General features: G+C 47.0%; 1 protein-coding gene across 15 annotated transcripts in view; it reads right to left on the bottom strand.

Annotated features, from left to right (window-relative positions):
* The window catches only part of BAZ2B (bromodomain adjacent to zinc finger domain 2B), a 1,221,971-nt gene that overhangs the window by 433,039 nt on the left and 763,375 nt on the right, over positions 1–25,557 (bottom strand). The gene's annotated exons all lie outside the window — the stretch shown is intronic.

The following is a 25,557-nucleotide window of genomic DNA, read 5'->3' as shown; positions in this document are numbered from 1 at the left end:
TTGGCAAATGGACTGGTTACATATGGAGCCCGCTCATTATACTACAAGCATTTTGAATGAACGTATAAGAGCACACAAAGCATCATAGTTTCAACTGCATTAAAACCCGACGAGCTGTGTAACAAATGGTAATTCAACTGGAGAAGCACAAAAGAACGAGTTACTTACCTTCGGTAACGATGTATATGGTAGAGACACAGTCTAGCCGCATATTCCTTAATTTGGAACATCCCCAGGCGTCCGACTGGTTCTGGAAAACTTTCCGCAGCAGCACCTCTGCCCACCAGGGGGGCGGTGCTGCACAGCTCCGCCGTGACGTCGTCCATATAAGCCTCTCCCGGCGCGCTGAAGTCAGTTTTCGTCGGAGAAACTTTACTGCATCTCAACGCGGAGCCACCACCAAAAACTGTGAGAGTATTGGACCAGTGTGCGAAAAAGATGAAAAATTAAAATCATGGTGAACAACAGCACCATAAAGGACAGTGCCAGGCACTGTATACTGAAAAATAGTGAAGGGAAAGAGCAGAGCACCGCTCTGAGAAGCAACCCCGCAAAAGCGAAGGCCCAACCCTCCCAGGAGGCAGAAGATGATGTGAAAAAACATCATGGTGGACAACAGAAAGTCTGCAAACAGAATAATAACTGTGAAGGGCAACACGTCCGGAACACAAGAGCAATGACAATCCACCACAAGTCGGCACCAAAAAGGGATGTCGTATCTCCTGTAAGAGACCTATAGACTCAGGCAGAGACAATAGACATTTGACCAATGGATTGCTGGAGAGGTAAGAGACCCCAAGGCGATTGAGAAGGGGGGGAGGGTGGGAGAACATCAGTAGACCCCCCACTGGACAACCCAAGCATAGGGATGTAAAAGGACACATGCGCATACCGCCCAATCACGAGAATGGGTGTAGTAGTGCAAGCAAAACAGAATGAAGCATCCCATGGAGGAGTGAAGAGAAAGATGTCACCCCGCAGAAAGACAAAGCAACCCGAACGGAGACGACTGCAGAAAACCCAACCTGAAAAGGTCCTCGTAGAACGGGGAAGGATGGGTGAGCGTTAAGGAATCTGAGGCTAGACTGTGTCTCTCCCAGATACATTGTTACCGAAGGTAAGTAAGAAAACAAGTTACTTACCTGTAACTTTGGTTCCCCAGTATTGGTACTTTCATAGATTCCCATGCTTTGTATGATTCCCCCGTCGTCAGAATGGGAGCCTCGGTAAATAGAAAATACCATAGCAGTAGGTACAAAAGAGAAAAAATAGACCTAGGCCTAATCTCATTTTGTAGCCTATCCCCCTCTTTTTGTAAAAGAGACCAACTAATTGCAACAACCAATCAGAGTAGCCTCACCCCATAGAACCCTCCTGAGAAAGCCTCAGAGCCTCAGATTTTCATAGCCGTTGTGTAATAGTAATCACATCTGCTGAAGGCTGAGCTTTCCCAGGGGAGGCGTGTGGGCGCATGGGAATCTATGAAAGTACCAATACGGGGGAACCAAAGTTACAGGTAAGTAACTTGTTGTCTTGCCCCAGTATTGGACTTTCATAGATTCCCATGCTTTGTATCAGAGTAGCTAGCAGTAAGCAACAAATGCACATTTTGTTACATGCATAACAGCACATTAAAGTAAAAGCATTATCATAGATAGCCAAAATACTTTGTAACAATAGATAAGCAATATTATCAGATACAAAATGCGCAATAAAGGAAGGCGGGATAGAAGGGAAAGCTCACCGCTCACTGGAATAGATTCCTCAGGACTGCTTGTCTGACTGCTGTCTCACCCCTTGTGGAAGAGTCCAAACAGTAGTGTTTCGTGAATGAATGGGCACTGCTCCATGTAGCTGCCCTACAAATGTCCTTGATAGGGACACCAGCGAACAGAGCCGTAGATGATGACACTGATCTCGTAGAATGAGCTTTGATCCATCCCCTCAGCGGCTTCCCTGCCGCTTGATGACAGAAAAGAATCGTGCTGGCAATCCAACGTGATATCCCCTGCTTTGACAGGGGCAATCCTTTTCTTGGAGCGCTAAAAGCGACAAAAAGTTGAGAAGTCTTCCTGAAATCCCTTGTGCCTTAGAGATAAAATGTCAGGCATCTTTGGACATCCAAAGTGTGTAGAGATCTTTCCGCCAGAGTCGAAGTTCGAGGAAAAAAAGACTTTGGAAAAACAGGTTCATTCAAATGAAAATCCGAAGGGACTTTTGGAATAAATTTCGGATTTGTTCTCAAAATCAAAGAGTCATTCTTGAACTGTAAGAAAGGTTCAACAATCGTGAAAGCTTGAAGTTCTCCAACCCTCCTGGATGATGTTATCGCTAGAAGAAAAGCCACCTTCCATGACAAAAATGTCATCTCCGCTTTATGAATAGGTTCAAAAGGAGCCCTCATGAGATGTGCGAGGACCAGGTTGAGTTGCCATAATGGAGGAGGAGGCTTAACCGGAACGAAAGCCCTGAATAGACCTTTCAGGAACTGTTTGATCACTCTCGCGGACCAGAGAGAAGGGCCAGAGGCTGTTCGTCTGAACCGTGAGATCGCTGCCAGATGCACTTTGATGGAAGAGTGTTGGAGACCTGCCTTGGCCAAAGACAAAATGTACGGTAAGATCTTATGAGGAGCTGAAGTGAATGGATGAAGATTTTCTTTGTTGCACCATGCACAAAAACGCTTCCATTTTGCTCGATAGGTTTTGTTCGTACTTGGGGCTCGAGCCTGAGCTAAAATTTCTTTGCAATCCAGAGGGATATCTCAAGATCTGAACTCTCGGTGCTCAGGAGCCAAGCTGTCTATTGCAGGGAACTCGGTCCGGATGCATTACTTGGCTCTGGGACATCGTCAACAGGGTTGGAATGGGACGCAGGTGAATTTGTTGATCCTGAGACAGAAGGAGGAGCTCTGTGAACCAAAATTGGCGGGGCCAAGCTGGAGCTATTAAAATCATTGTGCAGGGCTCCGTCTTGAGCTTCCTCAGTATTCTTGGAATCAGGGGAATTGGAGGAAAGGCGTAAACAAATGCGCCTGACCAGGCTATCAAAAGAGCATTCCCCAACGATCCTTGATGGTGAAATCTACTTGCGTAGAATTGGCATTTCTTGTTTTATGGGGTCGCGAACAGGTCTATAAGAGGAGTGCCCCAACAAGAGAATATTCCTTCGAGAGTTCTCTGATCCAGTTCCCATTCGTGAGAGACCGACCTTAGGCGGTTTAAAGAATCCGCTTCCGTATTGAGGGAACCCGGAAGATGTTCTGCTGAGAGAAAGATCTGATGACGAATATCCCATTCCCAGATCTTCTGAGCTTCTTTTGAAAGGAGTTTGGATCTCGTTCCGCCTTGCTTGTTCACGTAATGCATGGCCGTAGTATTGTCCGTACTGCCCATGACTGTGCAATTCCGAACTTTTGGAAGAAACGCCTGCAAAGCCAGCCGAATCGCCCGTAGTTCCAGATGGTTTATATGGGAGGTGCGTAACTCTTGAGACCAATGGTCGCTTACTTGCAGGTCCTCCCAGCCCTCTAGAGAGGCGTCTGTGGTCAGAACTAACGGAGAAGGAGGAATCGTGAAAGAGACCTTTCCGCAATATTTTCTTTTGTAGTCCACCACCTGATCGCCTTCCTCATGATAGGAGTGATCTTTATCCTGTTGTCGAACGATCCCTCTGCCTGACGCCATTGCAAGTCTAGTTGTTCTTGCAGGGGGCTCATGTGAAGCCTGCAGTGCAGAAGTAAGGCAATGCAAGATGACATCGATCCTAGAAGGGATTTGTATTGACGGACTGAAAGAGTTTGTTTCTTTTGCAATCCGTTGGCAGAAAGAATCAGTCTGTTCTGTCTCTCTCCTGAAGGGAAAGCTTTGCACATTGTCGTATCCAGGATGGCACCCAGAAACCTTGCCGATTTGGATCGAAGAAGGACAGACTTGCTTTTGTTGAGACCTAGACCCAAGAGATTGAAGAGTTGAATACAATCTTCGACTGCCCTTGTGGCTGCTTGAGAAGATGGGGCCTTTATCAGCCAATCGGCCAGGTAGGGAAACACCTGCAGAGACTGCCTTCTGAGGAATGCTGCTACTGGGGCCAGTACTTTTGTAAATATCCGCGGAGCGGATCGAAGTCCGAAAGGCAGGACCTTGAATTGATAGTGGCTCTTGGCTACTGTGAAGCGAAGATACCTCCTGTATGTCGGATGAATGAGAACATGAAAGTATGCGTCCTCGAGATCTAGAGTTGACATATAATCGCCAGGATTCAGGAGACGCAATATATCCTGGAGAGAAACCATCCGAAATGAGAGTTTTATGAGATAGGTGTTGAGCTCCCTCAGGTCTAGAATTGGGCGCCACTTTTCTTCTGTCTTGCGAACCAGGAAAAACCTGGAATAGAAACCTTTTCCTTGTTGGGGCTGAGGAACCTTTTCTACCGCTCCTTTGATAAGTAGTTGCTGAGCTTCGAGACGTAGAAGATTCAGATGTTTTGATTCTGTGGCGCGAGGGGCTCTGGATGGTGAAAAATCTTGAAACTCTAGTGTGTGGCAAAATTGTATGATGTTGAGGACCCACCGATCGGATGTAATGATCTGCCAATTGTAAAGGAAATTTGATATCCTGCCCCCCACTGATATTAGAGGGGGAGGAACAGTAGGCAGAGCCTGGAAGCCGCTATTGCCGCTTAGAAGTATCTCTTCCCCGACGACCCTGTCGCCCTCTTGGTGGTTGACGAGAGAAAGACGCCGATTGACCTTGGCGTTGAGAGTATTGAGGCTTGTAAGACTGGGAGGATTGAGAATAAGAGGAGTAGAGTTGTTGATCACCACCTCTGTACGATGAAAAACCTCTCCCTTTAGCACGCCTGAAAGGAACCTTGCGGTATTGCAATGTCCCCAAGGACCTTGCCGTGTCCGTGTCCTTTTTGATGTTTAGAAGGGCATCGTATATATGCTTTCCAAAAAGCATATCTCCATCATAAGGTAAGTCCAGGATCTTATTTTGAACTTCTTGGCGAAACCAGGTAGCCCAAAGCCAACCCTGACGTCTTAACCACTTGGATGCTAATGACAAGGGTAACTCGTCATGGAGTGCCCATTCATTTCAATGGAAATTACAGTAAAATGATGGAAAAGGCCATAGCAGCCAAGTTTAAAACTGCTGACCCTGCCAAGGCTCGAAAGGCGGTGGTAGCTATATCCATAGCACAATCTATCACTTCCGAAGAACGTTCTCCTTCCTCAAGGATCTTTTTAGCCTCTACCGTGGCTCCATCTGGAAGATGATCCACAAACGGGGATAAATTGCACCACATCTGGCGATCATATCTACCCAAGAGTGCAAGAGCATTCGCAGCTCGAACTAGAAGGCTAGACATTGATGAGAATCGCTTGCCCACATTGTCCAGGTATCTACCTTCCTTATCTGGTGGAGTTGTAAGGGGCGCTGATGGATTCTTAGATTTTCTTTGAGCTGCCTGGGAAATAACAGAGTCCGGCTTTGGTTGACCTGTCAGGCAAGCAAGACTGTTCTCTGGTGCTTTATATTTCTTCTCCAACCACGGAAGAACAGGAATGACCGTAGCCGGATTCTGCATCACCTTAGTACCCTCAGACCATACATGTTCCACGATTGGGATTGAACGGATGGACTTCCTGTAAGGTTCCTTGAAATCATAAAGGAAACAGTCTGACTCTACGGTCGTAACTGGAAGGCCAAACCTCTTGGACGCTGTCTCCATAAGGTTATGGAAAACTCCGATGTCAGCTGGAGGAGAGTCAACAGGATCCGGTGATGGTGAGGCCGGATCTGGAATGATATAGTCGTCCCACTCGTTATCAGGATCCGGTACTTGATGAATATTTTGATCCTCGTCAGATGAATCATCATCATCCTGAACAGCAATAATCTCCTGGCAACTATCTCTAGGCTCCAAAACCGGAGGTTGAGACACCTGAGGAACCACTGTAGTTGAAGAAGTGGCAGGAATAGATGGAGGAGGTGACTGTGTTTGTTGCTCAGTAGCAGGAGATGGGAACCGTTGCTTGTAGTCCTGTAACATCATTTGCAAATCGGTAATAAGAGAGGAAGGCATAGCCACCATATCCCGATGAGACTGATGTTGAGGTCTTTCTTGTCGTTCATAATGCCTTTCCTCAGTATAGTAATCGTCAGAATCTGAGTCCTGGTACTTCACCTGCAGTTGGCATGGGCTGTAAGCATCCCCTTAAGAACCATCTTCCTCCTCTGAAAGCTCTTCATCCAAGAGCAAAGTTGGTGGCAAGGGTGTCACTCTACGTGGAGAAGTCATCTCAGGAGTGATCTGATGCCTTATCGAAATCCGGACTTTTTGAATCGTCGTCGACGGGACCGTCGACGAGGAAAAGACTGTCGTCAGCGATGGGCAGATAGTCGACGGTACCGTCGATGAGCTCGTCGTCAGTATCATAGCAGCGGTCGTCGTCGTGGCCGTCCTCGTCGATGTCGTGGCCGTCTACACTATCGTCGGCGTCATTGTCGTCGAAGATGTCATCATCATCGTCGTCGAAGATGTCATCATCATCGTCGACGACGAAGGAACTTGAAGCGTCGACGGAGATAACACTGCAGCCACCGTCGACGAAGCTACCGTCGACGGAGCTGTGACTGAAACCAGATGTACCTTAGATGTCGTCGTCGTCCCTGAAGACTTCATGGTCGACGGATGTTTTTTTCTGTCTGATTTCCCTTCCTGAGAGACAGACGCTGGTTTCTTGAAAACCTTCTCCTTTTCAGCTGATGGAGAAGCAACAGAAGGATTCTGAAGTACCTTCTTTGATGTTTGCCCCTCAGCAACTTGTCCCAGACTCTCCTTTACACCTCGGTGAGGAGATTTTTGGGGACTTGGCCTTTCAGACCTATCAGAGGTCTTTTGGGAGGCCTTAACAGGAGGTTCAGCTGAGGTTAAAGGGGAAGACCTACCCCTCTTTCTAGATCTTCTGGAAGACGCAGCTGAGGAAGAATCTTCACTGTCAGATGACAGAACCTCCTTACGAGACTTCATTTTCTGTAGCAAGGTTAACAGACGTCCTTCCCTGTCTCTCAAGGTCTTAGTGGAGAAAGTCCTGCAGATCTTACAATCTGTGGCCTTATGATCAGGGTACACACAGTATATACAGTCTTTATGCTTGTCCTCTATGTACAGCCTTTTCTTTGAACAGGTTGCACAGGCTTTAAATAAAGCCTTCTTTTCCTTATCAGACATAGTAGAGTTGAAGAATAAAGAGAAAAATCCAATCTGAAGAGAAAAACTGAGCAGAGCTCAGTGGACACTCCCTTAGCACAACATGTGGTAGAAAATCTGAGGCTCTGAGGCTCTCTCAGGAGGGTTCTATGGGGTGAGGCTACTCTGATTGGTTGTTGCAATTATTTGGTCTCTTTTACAAAAAGAGGGGGATAGGCTACAAAATGAGATGAGATGTAGGCCTATTTTTTCTCTTTTGTACCTACTTCTATGGTATTTTCTATTTACCGAGGCTCCCATTCCGATGACGGGGGAATGATACAAAGCATGGGAATCTATGAAAGTTCAATACTGGGGTAACTCATTCATCTGATAGAGACATCTAGCCGCAGATTCCTTAACTTAGAATAGATACCAAAGCCATACCCATAGAGGAGGCGGGTCTACGACTGAACCCCACCAAGTTCCAGAGAGTACTTAGCCGTCAACTGTGAGAAAGTGCCATCTTTCTTGCATTGGTATGCCCCCACTTTTTGCTGAACTGCTGATGTGCTTTGACAATGTGCCCTGGGCTCCTGCCAACCAGGTGCCCAGGGCCTGTGTTCCTTCCCTAAAGCGGTGTTGAAACAAAACCCAATTGGAATCTCTGGCCACCTGTCAGGCCCGAGTAAATGGTACCCTAGGTACCCAGGGCATGGTGACCAGAGAAGACCCTAAGGGCCGCAGCAATTATTGTGCCACCCTTAGGGGCCCTGTACCCTGACACCCACACACTGCCTTTGCAGGTTGAGTGTCTAAGTACAGACCTAAACAGAGTCGACATGGCACACATCCCTGTGTGGCATGCCCACAACCCCACTGCCCTGGGATACATCAGTCACCCCTCTAGCTGGGTGCCCTATGCCAGTGGTGTGGGCACAGGTGCATGAACCCTGTGCCCCTACAGTACTCAGGGCCATTCATGGGCACTGTAAGTGCAGTGCTGCTATTAAGAGTATATGGTGCTGGGAGGTCGTCATTACGAACTCCACAGCACCATGATGGCTTCACTGAAGACTGAGAAGTTTGGTATCAAACTGCTCAGCACATTAAACCCGCACTGATGCCAGTGCGAGGTTTAATGTAAAATGCACCAGAGGGCAGCTTAGAGATGCCCCCTGAAACCTAACCTACAATCCATGTCTGGATTGAGAGGCTGCCTAGGCTGCCACACAGCAGACATGTTCCTGGACCCCTGAGTGGAAAGCCCCCCACTCTCCTGGGCCTGCAACAATGCACATCCTGCGCGAGGTGCTAGGTCTCCTCCCCCAGGATGGGCAGGGAGAAGCTTCAAAGGCCTGCCGCCTCTGTGAGCTTCTCCAGACCATTTGCTGAACCCAGCAACTGGACCCCACCAGTTCTGACCCCCAGTCTGTCGGGAAGACTGGCGGGAAACCCTACGTCAGGAAGGGGGGTGTGCCAGCCTGTGCAAACCCCACCCCTCACGTGGGAGAGGCAAGGTGAAGCACGACCCCGGGCTCCGGCCATCTTGAAGATGGGGAGCCGAGCCCATTCACAGCTAGGTTCCTGCCCCCCTCCCAAAGGAGAGGAGCAAACATGGGGTTGTACCTATTCCAGGACAGGGACCTATTGGTCCCTATCCTTGCCCTACCTGTAACGCCCCTAAATTCAGTATTTAGGGGCTCCCTGAACCTTCCTTCCTCAGCTCCCGATAAGAAAAGAATAAAGAAGATCAAGAAGAAGAAGAGCTGCCGAGCAGCTGCTAACAACAGGACGACACCCACTGACCTGGCCCCAGCCCTACCGGCCTGTCGATCCTGGAACCTGCTCCTGCTTAATCCCTGCGACTCCTGCGGACAGCAACCTTGGGACAACCCGAGGACCTGCCTGCCTTGACCCTCTTAAAGACTGGGACTCCCATAAGCAGAGGCTCTGCTTCAACAACCATACCCCTGGTGCCAGCCAGCCAGACAGCCCAACCCACTCTGCACCCGCCGAGCCCGGCCCATGCCAGAGTGATCCATGACCACAAGGACGTCCCCCCGGCGACTGGGACCCGAAGTCCAGTGCCCAAAGACCCTCCTCGACGAACCAGACGCCGCCTGCAGCCTCAGAACCAGGGACGCCACCAACCGCAACCAGCTGAGGGTAAGATTTCCCGACGCCCAAAGACACCCCTGTACCCGGCGCCCTGCGGCTCCCTGTACCTTCCTTTGGGGTACATACCTCTTCTCCAAGATCCCAACTTACCTCTCAAAGTGGTGGTCGCACCTGAAGAATCCACGTCCCAGAGTCTGCAGCCTTTGTTCCCTTTTTACCTTTCCCATTGAATAACATTGGGCACCCGACGGCTCAAAAGCACCCTGCAGCCAGCCGCCAGAGGGCCTCTGGCCGTACACCGTGTGTCCTATCCTACTTCCCCATTTGCCCTGAACAAGTGACCAGGAGCCCAGCTCCTCCAGCCGCGTGGCCTGCTAGCCAGCAGCCACCAACCGAAGGTCCCCTGCCTCTCATTGGATAACATTGGGCCTAACTACCTCTGCACCCAGCTGCCCCTGTGCCGCTGAGGGTGTACCAACTGTACCTACCGGACCCTGGGGAACCCGAGTCTATGCCCAGAACCTTAACTTCACCAGTCGAGTACTCACCTGGAAACCGATAACTCAGTTTCCTGCCATAGGATAACATTGACTGGTTTGACACGAAAAATATGTGTGAAGTTTTGAAACTCTAAAATATTCCTATAAAATCAGCCGAATACCGAATTCAGAAGTACTCACCTGTGATCAGGAGAGAAGCCAGTACTGTACCTTGTAGCCCAGTACTGAACCGCAAAAGTAATCCTAACTGGGTTTACTAGTAACCTGAATTTTCTCCATAGGAATCCATTGTCTGCTTTTCTGTGAATTTTTTTCTGTTTACTTTTGAAAACTTGAAATATTCCTTAAAAATCGTACCAACTACTGAAACGTAATTACTTACCGGTCTTAAGTAGAGATCCCAGTGCTGGACCTAGGAGCCCAGTACTGGATTAAAAAAGTAACAAGAATGTACTTTACCTGTAACCTGAATTTTCTCCCATTGTATAACATTGCTAGATTTTCACTGAAAAGTTTCTAAGTGTGAACTTTTAAAATACCTTTATATTCCTTAAAAATTATTTCAGTAACCGCAACGTTTTTACTAAACTGTTTTCAGCTTAGACCCCAGGACTGAATCTAGGATCCAGTCCTGAAATTACAAAAGTAATCTACAAAGTAAGCAACTGCATTTTTGTAGAAAAACCCATTGAGCTCAATGTTAAATTGTGTTTAGAATTGTGTTACCTACTGCAACCACTGTACCAATTGTGTTTACAAAGTTATTACCTTTCTGCAAAGTGATTACCTAAGATCACTCATAATTGAGAAAAGTATATTTTGATACCTGTTGGTTCTAAAAATAAAACAACTATATCTTTTGATATAAAAACAAATGGCCTGGAGTTCAGTCCTTGAGTGTGTGAAACCTTTTGCTGACAGTGTGTACAACAAATGCTTTACACTGTCCTCTGGTACTGCCTTACTGCTCGACCAAGCTACCAGTTTTGAGAGTAAGGTCAGCCCTGACTTTAACCTCGGTTATACCTCTGGGGTTTGTGGTCTCTATAAACAATCTACCTTACTTTGGTCCAGTATATATAGAGCCACTTTCTCACATCAACAAAGTGACAAAACACAGTGAGGACAGCAATTCCAGCGCAGCCAACACCAGACCCCGAAGCTCTGAAAAGAGCAGAAAACAATGGGAGGCAAAGGCACCAAAAGCAGTCAAAGAACAGCACGAAAACCCATGTGTGTATATCGGGTTGAGAGAAAGCACAGAGCCAGAAATGCTGGTGCGGAAGTGAGAGCTTATGGCTTCACAAAGAAGATGAACTGAGCTGAGGATCCGATGTGTCGACAAGAAGCAAGACCCAGAGAGAGGACAAAACGGTATGACAAAGTCAGCGCATACCGGTTGAGAATGCACAACAGTGGAAAAAAGCACTGTTGAACCTGCACCAGCTAAGATACGTGGGGCAGCATTTGCAGGATTCCGACCCATGGCCAAAAAGTGCTGGCATTACCAAAAACACAAGACAATCCAGTACGCAGTCGCTCCTTCACATGACATGTGAGAGGGCGGACGGCAACAAGCAGAAGCACTCAGAACAGGACCACAGCAAGACTGGTATTCATGTGGAATACAGGAATACACATAAGCATACAGTGTGGACACCAGAACCACACCAAGTATAGGGAAATCCCCCTGTAGGGTAGTGTGAGCAGCCCAGATGTGAAGGATGCATCACCAGGTAGGCAACCGGCAAAAAGAGGCTTCCGGCAAGCCGGACACACACACAATAGTTTGCACCATGAGCAGACTGGGGCGAAGACCACGGACACCCCAGCAAGTAACGTTGCCTGCACGACCCCGCTGTGGGAAGAGCACAGAGCAGATATATATTAAGAAAGATACACATCTAAAAAGGGTGTGTTGCCTAGAATAGGACAAGGGTACGCCATAAGAACCAACAGTCATGTTGACGTAGAGTTGGACAGGACAAGGTCCAGATCCGTAAGCGACATCAGCCACCCATCTGGGAGGAGCCACGGTCCACGCCAGACAGATGAGGAGATGGAGCAGGACACGAAAGTGGAAACAGTCAGACCAACGTAATGGCCTAGGGATGTACAGACAAGACATCCCAAGAAAGCGAGTATCCTGAAGAGAGCACTTGCCCTGAGAATGTTACAGCAGGAACCCAAAGCAGAAGCGTGAAAAACACCTGCGGGGAAAGCAGCAGAGAAATGGGGAAAACTCCAGGTTGGGAAGTGCCCAGAAAATGAGGGCACAAGGCAGTGTACATCATAGACGTACATGGCGAAAACGCCACGCCTACAGACCAGTCCAGACAGGGCTCAAGTACGAGAAAGCATTACCCATCCCAAAGACTGGAGGGTAGAACCAGTCACCGCAGAAGTGGAAGTAAGAACGCAGGCACCCCATGATAGCGAACATACCAGGCTGCACCCATACTACGTGCAAACACTGAAGAAGTGTGCCGCGCAGCGGTCCTGCCCTGGCGCTATACGATGGCAGGGCGTCAGCCACGGAAGAACTGTGCCAGAACAACAGTGGCTGGCGAAAAGAAGAGCAGCCAACATGGACAAAGAAGAGCACAGCAAAGCTGAAAAAAGCTCCTGGGAAAGGCAGGCAAGGCAGAAGCTTCTCAGTAGGGAACCTCTACAGATGCTTCGAAGTACTACGGACAACCGTACACCCCAACCCTAACTGAAAGTGCAATAGAGCAACGCCAACCTGTGGGTCACATAACAGCAGAAAGAGAGGACAGACTGATCCAAAGAAGAACCTATGGGAGTAAGACTCCACAGGAGCATACCAAGCCTTCCTTGTATGAAGGCAGCTACACAATAGCCAGCAAATACCCCACATAGGGTAAGTCTTAACTCTGAAAAGGGGGCTCCTCTTGAAACAAGCTCACCGACAGAGGACTGAAAGGAAGGCAGAACCAGCTGACCAGGTGTACTGAACAAAGTCAACCATGGCGGACTAGTCGCCTAGACCATCTGGGTATTACGTCATGAACCCAGGGTCTAAAACAAACAAGGCAACGCCGCCTATGCACATGAAAAAGCAAAACAAAGTCATACAACATATAAAAAAGATAAGCCACAAGGACGAGAAAGTCAGGCCGCAAGGGTCAGAATATCACGGGTGACCAGACATGTGGCGGGAGACCGCTGAATCAGCATGACAGTTAAAAAGGTCCACACCATCGAATGGCAGATCCCGAAGAGCGTCCTGAACATTACAAAAAGCAAGGTACCTATTGCACACAACAAGAGAGTAACAAAGTAAATAATATTCTCTTTCACTAATCCGTGTCACAGTGGTCTAGAGCCCGGCCGGGTCGGAAGTATCACCGGCTTAGCGGTGAGCTCTTTTAGGATTCTTCCATGTCTTTACCACTTTCCTTTAATGGTGACCTTTTCTTTTTTACCCATTGTCCTGGGATTCATATCCTGATGTTTGTTCTCCTGTTTTCTTTTTCTTTATCTCCTGTATACAGACCTTTCTTTCTTTCACTTGAACTTTACAGGTATGTTCTGCATCTTATTTAATACACCTCAAGTGTTTTTGTTCACAAATAGTATCAGCATGTTGGATAGTCACTCACTTAGGATGTACGCTCAAGATATTCAGTGGCTACCCACCACACTAGTCCTCTGTGGGCTTTTGACCTACCTGACTGATGTCTATAGGACCCAATCTCTGGCGTCAGGGTCAGGGTCACCTTGGAACAACATAATTATGGTCATGATGTCCCACCACGGGAACCACATTCCCGCCACATCATTCTTCACTCACAGTATTGTCATACAGGTGCGCTTCCTTGGTTTCCACTAAAACTAATTTTAATTTTCTGAACTTAGTACGAATTCACTTTACGTTGGGGTTTTAAGTAAAACTCACCCTCACGAGTCACTACATGCAACCAATGTTGTGGTTAAAAAATCTGCTATGTACAATGTTCCATAGTATTCTTTCCCAGCCCTGAGGATTCGCATTGCTATGCGACGAAACACGTGTCGGCTGGCTGCAAAAGACATTAAAAGAAGATATTTTCTAAAGACATTGTGGTTTCTCTGACAGCTCTATATATATATATATGATTTTTTGACCCACGTGTCCACTGTGACACGGATTAGTGAAAGAGAATATTATTTACTTTGTTACTCTCTTGTTGTGTGCAATAGGTACCTTGCTTTTTGTTACGTACCGTTTGTTCCTTGAACACACGCAATTGAGGGGTTATAGGGCTTATCCTCTCACCTATGTGCACCAACACCCATAATTTGTATCTTTTATTAACCTAGCGTTAACAGTAGCTGAGCACCCGTTTTTCCCTTTACTCAAAAACCCTGTCCTTTTAGCGTCCCGAACATTGTCGGGAAAACGACTATCGCGCAGCCATTCATTGTGGCGCAAAGCAACCGACCAGCCAATTGTCCTACCCACAGATTCTGTAGCGCCCAGGGCTAAGCGAAGGGAAAATTGTGCCATTCCCCGGCCATCAAGAAGAAGTCAATGCAAGTCAGCTCGGGGCCCTTCTGGGAGAGAAGGAAGAAGGAGCTCAACCAAGTCCCAAAGGGCAAAGGAAGCACGTGCAAACACGCAAGACGTGTTCAAGGCACGGATGCCAGCACTGGCGGAGGCAAAAATGTGACGACCACATGTCTCCAGCCACCGAGACTACCTAGTGGGAGGTAGCAACGGCAGAGCGGAAGTAGGCTGCAAGGCGAAAGCCGCCTGGACAACAAGACCCTGAGCTCTAGGGTGAAGGGACAAGCAGACAGGATCATCTGGGGCTGGGCAATGCCAGTGAGCAATGGCCTGATCAACAGGGTCACCAGGTACCAAGCAGGATGTCAAACAAAGACCCACCAAGGGGCAGCAGAGGCGCCATGTCCACAGCTCCATGTGGAGGAGATCCAGTAAAGGATCAGAGGGCAGGGAAACCACAAGGGGCTGCAAGTGAAGAATATCCGCAGCCCTGCGAACAGCCCTCGCGAAAGTCGCACTAGCCTCTGTCGCCATTCTGGTGGGCGACAACAAACCATCGGTCGGGGACAGTTGAGGGCTAACTCTTCCACTAGATAGTAAAGGTGGAGGAGCCTGAGGTTGATCCAAAGGCCATGGAACGCTAGGCACCTGCACCAAAAGGACCCTGGGCACTGTGAGCCCAGAGGGATTTCATCCTCCTGTAACAGAGAAGGCCTTTTCCCGACGTCGTATCGACTCCGGAAACGGAGTCGATGCACGCAGGGAATGAGTGCCTTCCTCCACTGTGGAACCCGAAGGCGCACCAGGGAGAGGGCGTGACCCGAAGAAAGACTGGAGAGCCTTTGAATAGGCTTCCATCTGGGTCCTTTTTGCTCCAACACCCAGGAAGGGTGGGTATGGGGGAGAGTACTCCTGGGCGCCTGTGCCTGGCAAAGACCGAGAGCAGCGGGCCCCAGCGTCACGTTTACGGGAGGACGACCTGAGTGACTTACGCTTGTGCTTACCTGTCTCCGAACGACGTACGCGGGAGGGAGATCGGCGGCGTGAAGGCACAGGACCGGACATTCGGGCAGCCTTCAGCTTTATACGACGCTCCCTTAAGGAATTTGGTTTCATCTGCCGACAGAAGTCGCACTCTTCGGAGTCGTGGTGCACTCCCAGGCACCACATACGTATTGCGTGCAGATCCGTGACAGACATTTGAGTGTACAGGTCTCACACGCCTTAAAGCCCGAAGGCATCGCACACTGTTCCGTGACGCCAAAGACGTCGAGAAGGCCCAAAAAACAGGCCAAGGAACGGCTCGTTTTCCTGGATCCGCGTTGGGGTGCAAAAAAGAAGAAAACTGACATCAGAGTGCCGGGAGTGGCTTGTATGGCTCCGCTGATGTGGAAGAAGTCAGGGCGGATCCGCTGCGTGCAAAGGTGCTGCTGCGGAATGTTTTTCGGATCCAGTCTGACGCTTTGGGATATTCTAAGTTAAGGAACCTGAGGCTAGATGTTTCTATCAGATCAGAACATTTGTTGCAAATAACGGAGGTGCCCTCTTAGATATTATTGCAGGTTAATTCACTAACAGTTTTGAAAAGATAAACAAGCAGAAGATGTTTGAATATTGCTTGGATTGTAGAAAACAATAGGACTAATAATAGGCTTTCCTAAAAAGCTGATGACATTTTGGGGACAATATTGTGGTATTCTGTACATCCCCTCCAACAAATGACAGTCTACAGTTTCAAACTGCCAGATATGAAGTCTAACAGAGAATAACAAACATATGTTTATCAAAAACAAAATTCTGATTGGTGGAATCACGTGGGTTGAAATACAATCAGTGTAATGCTTGAGGTTAGCCTCTATTTAAGAAAGTGGATGGACACATGTGAATCTATGACGATACCAATAATGGAGAACCATAGTTGCAGGTAAGTAATATGGTTTTTCTCCACTACTGGATCTTTTATAGATTCACATACTTGAATCCCAATAATAAACATCATGAACAATTCAATTAATTATATACATCACAAGAGGACAGAGGAAGCAACAGTATTTTGTAAAAGTGTGTCTGTTCCTCCAGGTTGCAGCTCTGAAAATGTCCTCTAATGGCACTCCTGTGTAGAGTGCTGTTGAAGTTGACATGCTCTTAGAAGGGGCTTAATGTTTATGCTTTTATGTGGCAAATAGGCAACTGAAAAGAAAAGATTAATTGCTGCAATGATACCGGGTTCACAACAATAGCACATAATCACGTTTTGCAATAACATCAGCGCTCATTATGAGATTAAGTGGGGCCCACAAGAGACAATTACCCAGGTTTCCAAAAACGATGCTTTCTGGGAACTGCAGTCAGTTAGAAAAGGCTGCAGTGATGCTCTACCAACGAACTTGGGCCAGCTGGACTTCCACCAATGGGAGAATGGCAGCACATGGTGGTTGATGCGAATTTCCAGTGTTGATGGCATTTGATAAAGGCAAACTCGCCGAAACGCGTCATGCCACTGCTGGAATAAATTGACTTTTTTGGTGTCCCCGCTGTGTCCCTCAGGTTGCTTCTAAGTTGAAGAGATCGCTTTTCTGATTGATATATATATATACACACACACACATCTTTGAAATCCAACCATTTCTCTTGAAACTTAACCTTACTATTTCTGAAAATACACACATATTCGTCTTGATACTCTCTTAAATTTTTGTTTACATATATTATTTGAATCAAGTAAAAGCTTCAAATTTAGCACTTTGAGATGCACACCAGAGAGCTATTTTCAGAGAGCTACCAGTAGCTCACGAGCTACTCGTTGGAGAAACCTGCTCTAGAATATGCGCACACTAATTCAAGCCCAGTACTCATTTGTCTCTGGTGATTGCTTTTCAGTTGCCATAGGAGGTACAGATTTGGCCTACTACAAGGCCCAAAAACCTGGGGGTATGTATGGTGGCATACAGTGCCCGGAAATCACCAATGAAGTCCTGTGTCCTGACACTCTACTTCACCTTTCCATTTTGGGGGTTGCCTTGCTTACGACTGTGGCTGTGTCAGTCTCAATGGTGGTTATTGTTGACTTGGGTCCATAATCGTCGGAGGACAACTAAGGCTGTTAGGAGGGGTGATAATGCGTGTCTATACATTTGCTATATAACTCAGTACAGCTGAATTCTCCCTCTACCTTAAAAGAATGGACTTTTGGAGAACCCCCAAGGACCTAGATGTCTCAGCATCTGCCTTAATAGACTTCTACGCATTGATCACTTTTCCCACATAGTAGCTCTGCATCAAATAGCATGTTCATGATTTTATTCTAAACTTCTCATCTGAAGGAGGTAGCTCCTAACCATCCTTCGCCTTGTAAGTTGCCTGAAGCAAATGTTTACTATTTCCATTGCAGAATGTATGAGGACAGCCACCGCTTTCTCCCCCTCATGTAGAATAGCTTTAACTGCTAGTTACTTTTCTTCTTAAAGGAGTAGATCAAGGGCTATATTGGACCACATTTGACTGTTGTACCTTGCAATTATTGCCATGGCATTAGCAGCCCAAATAGAAATAGCTGCCAGAGGAGAATATCTGGCCTTACATATGCCTCCTGCAGCATTCTTGATCCATTGGTGTTGTGTACGGTGTTATTGAGTTTCTGGAACATTGCTGTGTCGCTTGTATACTATGTAATTGACAGGGTCAGTACGCTGTCTCACCTTCAGCGGTGAGTGCAAAGGTTTGTCAAAGGTAGTCGTTGACAAAATCGTCAAAGAAACCTACCTTTGGCAGTGAAGTCTTCAACTTTTTAGTCAGAGGAGAGGACAGCAGAGGAGGCATAGAGGTGGGAGAATGAGAGCCTGCGGATTTTTTCGAAGCCTTTTTGGGACTGCATTCCTTAGGTTCATCTGAGGAAGACTTCCTTGGTCTTGATTTCTCCCTTGAGGTGTCGGCTGTATCACACTTTTTTTCTGCCTTTCGCTCCAAAGATTTATGAGAGCTGGCCTCAGATTTATACCTTGGTGTTGAGTAGCCTTATTTTTCTGGAACCATTTTACAAGTCTCCCCTCACTATTGCGGAGGGCTCTGGCTGAGAATGCTGTGCAGATTTCACAATCCTTAGCCTTGTGACATGAGTAGAGGCAATATATTCATCTCTTCTGAGGGTCACCTGAAAATACACTCATTTTCAGACAGGAATCAGAAGCTTTAAAAAGACTTCTTGGATTTCTGCATCAAGTTGCCTCCATGCAAACACACTAGAGTCAGAGATCTACCCCTAACAGCCTATGGAAAGACTTCAAAGCTGTCTTATCTGGTTTGAAGCAAGAGCCAAGCTCTGAAGCACCCTTTCACAACATGTGCAGTAGACATCTGAGGAGTGAAGACTTCTGGGAGGGGCAAGGCAGGGAACACTCACTTTATTGGCTGAAATTTGGTTAATTAAGAATGTGGTGGATGTGTTAACAAACTGGGCACTATATGGGCATTTTCAACCGGTCTGTGTCTTGGTCTCCTATGTAAAGTTACAGAAAGGCTCCCACTACGATGACAGGGAATGATTCAGGCATGTGAATCTATGAAAGACCCAAGGCTGGAGACCTGTATTCTGCTGTTACATTGATACTATACCAAGTATGCAATTGTGTGATAAGGGAAATAAAAAGTAAAGCCCAAAGCTAAAAATATACTTTCTAAAACAGACTGGCATCCGGAGTACAACCATTCTGACAGACACCGAGCAAGGAAATGGAAGCACAACCGACTAACAGCCGATATACTAGTGGGTTTTCGGTTTATAAAGTCTGCAGATCGCAAAATTGCATACAGTGTGACTCCAAATCCCAAAGGTGCAACGTAGAGAAGTCACAAATGTATTTGCGACTTACAATGCACACAGTGTGACTCATTACAAATTGTTATGAAAGGAGGCCGTGTAGGGAGCATTCACCAGATTTGCAAGGAGAAGTATCAATACCTTGAAACACAGCAGTGGCAGAAAACCACTGACACTCCAAAGAAGGTGGAATACTTTTACAAGGTGGATGCTATCTGTGGAGGATAACTTCCACATTATGAATGTAACATGACTGCATCCTGGAGAGCAGACAGCAGTCTAGAGGAACGCTTCCCTCAATGTCCATCCATATTATACAATGGCAAATTTCTTTTTTACTTTATAGCTCCAGTCCCTTTAAGAGACGGGGGATACCATTTTTAAAAAAATTTTTTTAGAGAGTTTTATATAGCGCGAACTTGAACCGAACCGAATCAGTTATCAGAGCGCTTTACATAGCACCAGTTACGTTACATGAGGACACACTTTCATTTTTTTTTTTTAGGCATGGGGAGATTAAGTGATTTGCCCAGAATCACAGGGGGTTTTTGGCGTCGTTACCGAGACTCGAACCAAGTTCCCCAGGTCCGAGGTCGAGCGCCTTAGCCGTTAGGCCAACCCCTCTCTTAAGCGGGTAAGCAGGTGGTACCCGTTGTGGTACCACCTGCTTACCCATAGCCCTTTGTGTTCCGCTGACTGGAGCGAGTACCACTTCACAAGTGTGCCGTGAAAAGCTGTTCACCCAGTGACCGATCACTAAACATTTATAGTCCTGGCAGTCAACAGACAAACAAGCAATTGACTATGTGTAAATACTTCAAGTGCCCAGGATCCTGAGGTCTTAAAATTCTGTATACTGGGTATGGTTGCTTAGATTTTAAAGTGCAAAAGAATTAAGTGCGTGGAAGTGCTATTTAAAAACAAAGTAGCTCAGCAGCCACTAGGAGCTGCCAGGCCCTCCAAAAATATACTTTAAACGACATTTTTATGGAGCGTGGTGGGAGGAGCGGGGGCAGTTAGCGTGTAGTGGGTGGTGGTGAGAGAGTAACACAAAAGATTTAAAAAAGTACAAAAAAATAGGGTTCGAAAAGCATGGACGAGGTGGGGGGAGAGGGAGCAACAAGAGCACACAAGGAGCTAGCATTTGAGGGGGTGGTCAGCACACAAGGGAGAGATCAGGAGAATACATGCAATCAGAAGAAAAAGCTAAAGAACAAAAAATAAGTAGTATACTGAACACAAAAAGTGGAAGGATAGTAGTCATGAAAATGAAAAGATGGTAAAAGAAGCTATGCTTCATGGGAGGGGAATAAAAAAAGTAAAGTCACCCAATAAGAAGCAAGCAAATAAGAGGGACAAGAAAGCCATCCAATCATCAAACCATCAAGCCATCAAACCATCTTGGCAGTCTGTAAATGCAGGGATAAAGCTCTGCTGTCCTGTGCTGGCCTCAATCCCTGCATTTGCAGGTAGCTAGAGGGGATGTTCTCACACTAAATCCCTGGTTCATGGATATAAATGGAGCCAAGATTTTACAAATCCTACACTGAAAGCCATTAGTACCCCTGTTGCAGTGCAAATATATTGACAGGTCACACTACACGTGCTGAGCAAAAACTGCACCTGCGATGCAGTCCTAAATTGGTACAACAAGCCCACTTTACATATTAAATTGCTAGCGGCCTCACTCTTCTCCACTCCATCTGGAACTGAAAAGAGCATTCAGAAAAAACAGTACAAAATTGAAACTGAGCAGTGCTATTTGGGCCATACAGGATACAAGTTCCAGCAAAGGGGACACACCAGCAATTGTATTTTTTGGGATCCGCATACTATATAAATATTTTTCTACATCCTGCTGGGGACATGCTATGTCTTTTAACAAAAGCTGTGCAAAAGAACTTTTCCCCACAGTAAGTTGAGGTAATGTATTCCCATGCAGTGATCTCTCCTTTAATTCACTTCTCCCTTGTTCACATTCCAAGTATGCCATTTGTAAACATTCAATGTAAAGGACAAACAGACTGGTACAACTCGTTGAGGATGCCATGGTGTTGTCGTTACATCCGGATATCCATCTTCACAATAAATCACCATCAATCAATCAGTCAGAGGTTTATAGAACGTGCTACTCACCCGTGAGGCTCTCAAGGCACTGGAGGTGGGGGAGTGGCAGTGGGGGGGAGGGGTTTGGTGTTTCGGGGTCAGTTCAGGGTCAGTCGAAAAGCCAGGTCTTTAGGCTCTTCCTGAAGGTGTGCACAGTGGGGGAGCGTCTGATGTTGACTGGGAGTTCGTTCCAGGTCTTTGCTGCGATGTATGAGAAGGCTCTTATACCTGCTCTGGTTCTGCAAATGCATGGGGTCTCTGCTAGGGAGAGGTGGGCAGAGCAGAGGTTCCTTTTGGGTATGTGGAAGGAGACTCTTTCATTGAGGTATTTGGGTCCGATGTTGTGAAGGGATTTGTAGGCATGGGAGAGTAGCTTGAACGCTACGGTCTTCTTGATGGGGAGCCAGTGGATGTCTCGTAGGTGCTGGGTCATGCGCTCGTGTCGTGGTGTTCCCTTAATATCAAGGGAAAGTAAAGAATTTTCAGCTGGAAAAGAGGGATCTCAGCAGGAAGTTGGTAGGGAAATTGTCTAATTGACATGAAAATTTGCCACCACTTTTAGAAGGAAACTCTGATGAGTCCTGATCATACCTTTTTATTTATGGAAAACACAACATCTTTTCTTATAGCATAAGGTCTAGTTTTTACTAGGTCTAGACCTTAGAAACCCTACCGGCTGAAGTTATGGCCACTAGAAAGGCTATCTTTAAGAAAATATGCGAAGAGTCGCCTAATAAATGGGCTCAAAAGGTGGACACATTAATTTAGGCAAAACAAAATTTAGTTTCCAAGGAGATGAAAGCGTCCATAAGAGAGGGTAGTCCTTAATTTGAAAAAAACAGTTTTTTTTAAATAGTTGCTAGGTATAAGTTTATTGAAGAAAACTGCAACCCCGACTGTACCAAGACAAGAAATAAGGACAGTACTGCTTCTTCTTGACATCTGGTTGGATCAATGCTCTTCTAGAGACAGCCGATACAAAACCTCTTCAATTTAAAAGAATACGATGTTCTAGCCAAAGGAAAACTGGATTCTCTCAAAATGTTCATGCTTTTGGAATTAACTGTCCACCAGTTCAGAAGCCAAGCACAACAGTAGAAGGTTGAGGTGCAGTATCAAGTCACTGAAATTGAATAATAGATTCCGTCTGCACAGAAGTATTTTGGGTAGCCAACAGGTGTAGAAAGTCTATGTACCACCACCATGGCCACTCTGGAGAGACAAGGATCATCCACGTATCTTTTACTAGCTCGATGAGCACCAATGGAATCAGTGGGATCGGAGGAAATAAGTTAAACGCCGGGGAGCAAAGGAGTGCTCCCCAGTGTGCCCGATCGGCAATATGTGGATGCGTAATTTGGTCATTTCTTCCTATTTGCAAATAACTCTACATCTGGAAAACCCCATTTGTAAAAGAAACAGACAGATAACCCATTTGTGATTCTTTTGAATTACTCAGCTGAGAGAATCTGCTTCAACATTCTGAAATCCCGGTAGGTGGACTGCTGTGATGCACACATTCCCTGCTATAAGTCATCTCCACATCATTTGGGCTTCGAGAGAGAGAGCTTTGGATCTTATGCCTCCCCTTTCTTGCTGATGCAACAGACAGTTGTTGTATTTTCAGTTTGAACAAGGAGAGGAACGACTTGCAGGGGAGATAAACTGCCCTCAAATCCATAAGGTTGAGGTTGAAGTCTTTTCTTTCGCCAACCACGTGCCTTAGCCCTGAAGAGCATCCACATGGGCTACCTAATACAACAGTGAAGCAACAGCCATGATCGTTTGCGACAGTATCTGGTTGGAAGGGGACATCTATCAGGAAATTGGAAGATGGGCACCACCAACAAAGGGAGTTTACTGAAGTATGTGAACATCAACTTCTTTTTGCAACTGCCTGAGAGTGGACATTTTTGGTTTTCCAGGCACTAGTGCAACAGTCATATGCAGATTGGCATTTAGAACTAGGAAGATGTAGGAAACCACTTAGCTGACAAGAGATGAAACATAAAGGTCCATTAGGTGTTTTAGCCTTAGAAGTTTCTGATACTTCAGACGGATTTAATGTAGTCTCACCTCTGAAGGAAACACTCTTGCTGATAATGTCACTATAACCACTCTCAGTTCATGAATTGGTAGCACTGAAGTCCTCTTGAGTCTTGAAGTTATTCCTCCCGATACTCAGATGATGAAACACACAGTGTGGTGTTGTACTTACAGTGGGCTTCTTGAGGCGTGTGTGCCTTCATAAGGAAGTCGTCCAAGTATGGCCACAAATATATTCTGATCTTTCTGAGTTGTGCCGCAAACTCTGCCATGCACTTCAAAAAGGTTTGCGGTCCTAGTTTAAGGCTGAATGGGAGAACCTTCTATTGGGAGCAGACACTGCACATAAGAAATCTAAAAAAATAACTGAGGCTTTAAAATGATGGAGGTGTGAAAGTATGCATATTGAGATCGTTGTCACGTATTCAATTGCCCCATTGAGCTTGGAATATATCTGGTAAAGTGACAACATCTGACACATCTTTCCCTTTAGGTACCCGTTTGTCATCCTGCGGTCTAAAATAGGATGGTGTTCCTGCTTCTTTCCATTCTTCCAAACCAGAAATTAACAGGAGGAAACCACCTTTTCTTTTTGGGGCAGAAGGAGCATTCCCACTGTTTGTTTGATCAGAAGGGTACTGACTTCCAAATGAAGCAAATCTAGATGGCACTAAGATGTCTTCATCAGAGGAATGTATGGATTTGATGACTGGAACAACAAGCGATAGCTAACCTAAACGATATTCAGCACCCATCTGTCTGTTGTAATTTTTCTCCAATCTTTCAGATGATTGCTAAAGAAGGGAGTCATTGCTTGCCAGGATTTCCTGCAGCACCTTTAGTTTGACTGCCTCTTCCTTTCGTAGTCCTTTGAGGTTGAAAGTACTTTTAGGGTTGTTGTTGTAGTGGTAATGCTGCAGCTACTGAGGGACTTGAAACTTCTGCTGCTGGTTAATGCCTAGAATGGTATGAATCGCTCCTGCACTCCTTACATTTTTCAAGGCCAAACATCCTCAGCATATCCAGTTTGCTTTCATTCGCTGCATTTTGTCATCTGCATGGGTGATAAAAAGAATGTTTCCAGAGAACAGAAGCTTTAACATTCCCTGTTTAGCCTCTGGTTTCAACTGATAAGGTGGAGCCAAGAAGATCAACGAAGAGCTAGGCCAGTACAGCAGTCTTGGGCGGCTAAGTCAGAAAAATCAGCAAAAGCAATGTAATTCTATTGGAGACTATTATCCCCTCCTGAAGTGAGAAGTAGTACTTTTCTTCTCGAGGAAACAATTCTTGAAAATGCTGCAGAGTCTCCCACAGATATTCATCATACCGCAGGAGCAGGAAACAGGTACTAGATGCTTTCATGGCAATCGCTGATGTTTCACAGAATTTTCTGCTGAATGGAGAAGTTTACTTGCTCTCATTTTCAAAAGGCTCCATAAAAGATTGTGAAGTTGGAAGATATTATCTTGCTGCAGCCATTATAAACTGAGTCAGAGGGGGCGTGGCTTGGCCGGCTGCAAGATGGCCGCACTCTAAGTGGGCTCTGCCGGCCAAGCGAATAATCCTTAAGAATCCTGCAGACGACAGTACCTAAACTGCCTTCAACCGGCGTCATCTGCTCCGCTGGTGTCTGAGGTGTCGCCCGGTGCTGCTCCTGTCCTGACGGGGCTGTGTGTGGCCGTCTGCAGCCGCGCCGAGTTTGGGCCTCCCCGGCTGGCGAGGCCCGATCCTTCTCCCTCTGCGTCCAGCCTGGTGACCTGGAACCCCGCGCAGCCTGTGGGGTTCACCGGAAGATCCTTGATCGCCTCCCGGTGAGTGCTGCTGTCGCTGGGGCTGCCTGCGGCTGGGGATGGGGCCCACGCGCTGTACCTCTCGGCCCGGACCCAGTGCCGCTCTAGCGCCCTGCTCTACCAACACGGGCGCTGAAGATACTGGCTACGGCTTCCCGGGCCCTGATATGTGAGCGATGTGCCCCCCTCGCCTCACCGCTGCATCTGCCTCTGCGGTGCGCGCACCCCGGGCGGCATCCCTGCTGTGCTTGGGAACTCCGCTGCGCACCCACTCCTGCGACCTCGCTCGGCGGCCTGTCAGGCCATAGCTGCGCCACCCTGGGTGCAGACTCTCCAGCGAAGCCATCACCATCCCGGGGCCTTCCTGCTGTGGCTTCCCCCTGTGCCCGGCATGGCGGCTCTTGCTGCTGATCCGGCCGGATTTGGAGCGGTGTGATTGCATCGGCCGTGGGGCCCTGGGGCTGAGTTAGG

The sequence above is a fragment of the Lissotriton helveticus genome, chromosome 3_1, assembly GCF_964261635.1.
Source record: "Lissotriton helveticus chromosome 3_1, aLisHel1.1, whole genome shotgun sequence".
NCBI classification, from domain to species: Eukaryota; Metazoa; Chordata; class Amphibia; order Caudata; family Salamandridae; genus Lissotriton; species Lissotriton helveticus.
This window is presented reverse-complemented; position numbering and strand designations above follow the sequence as displayed.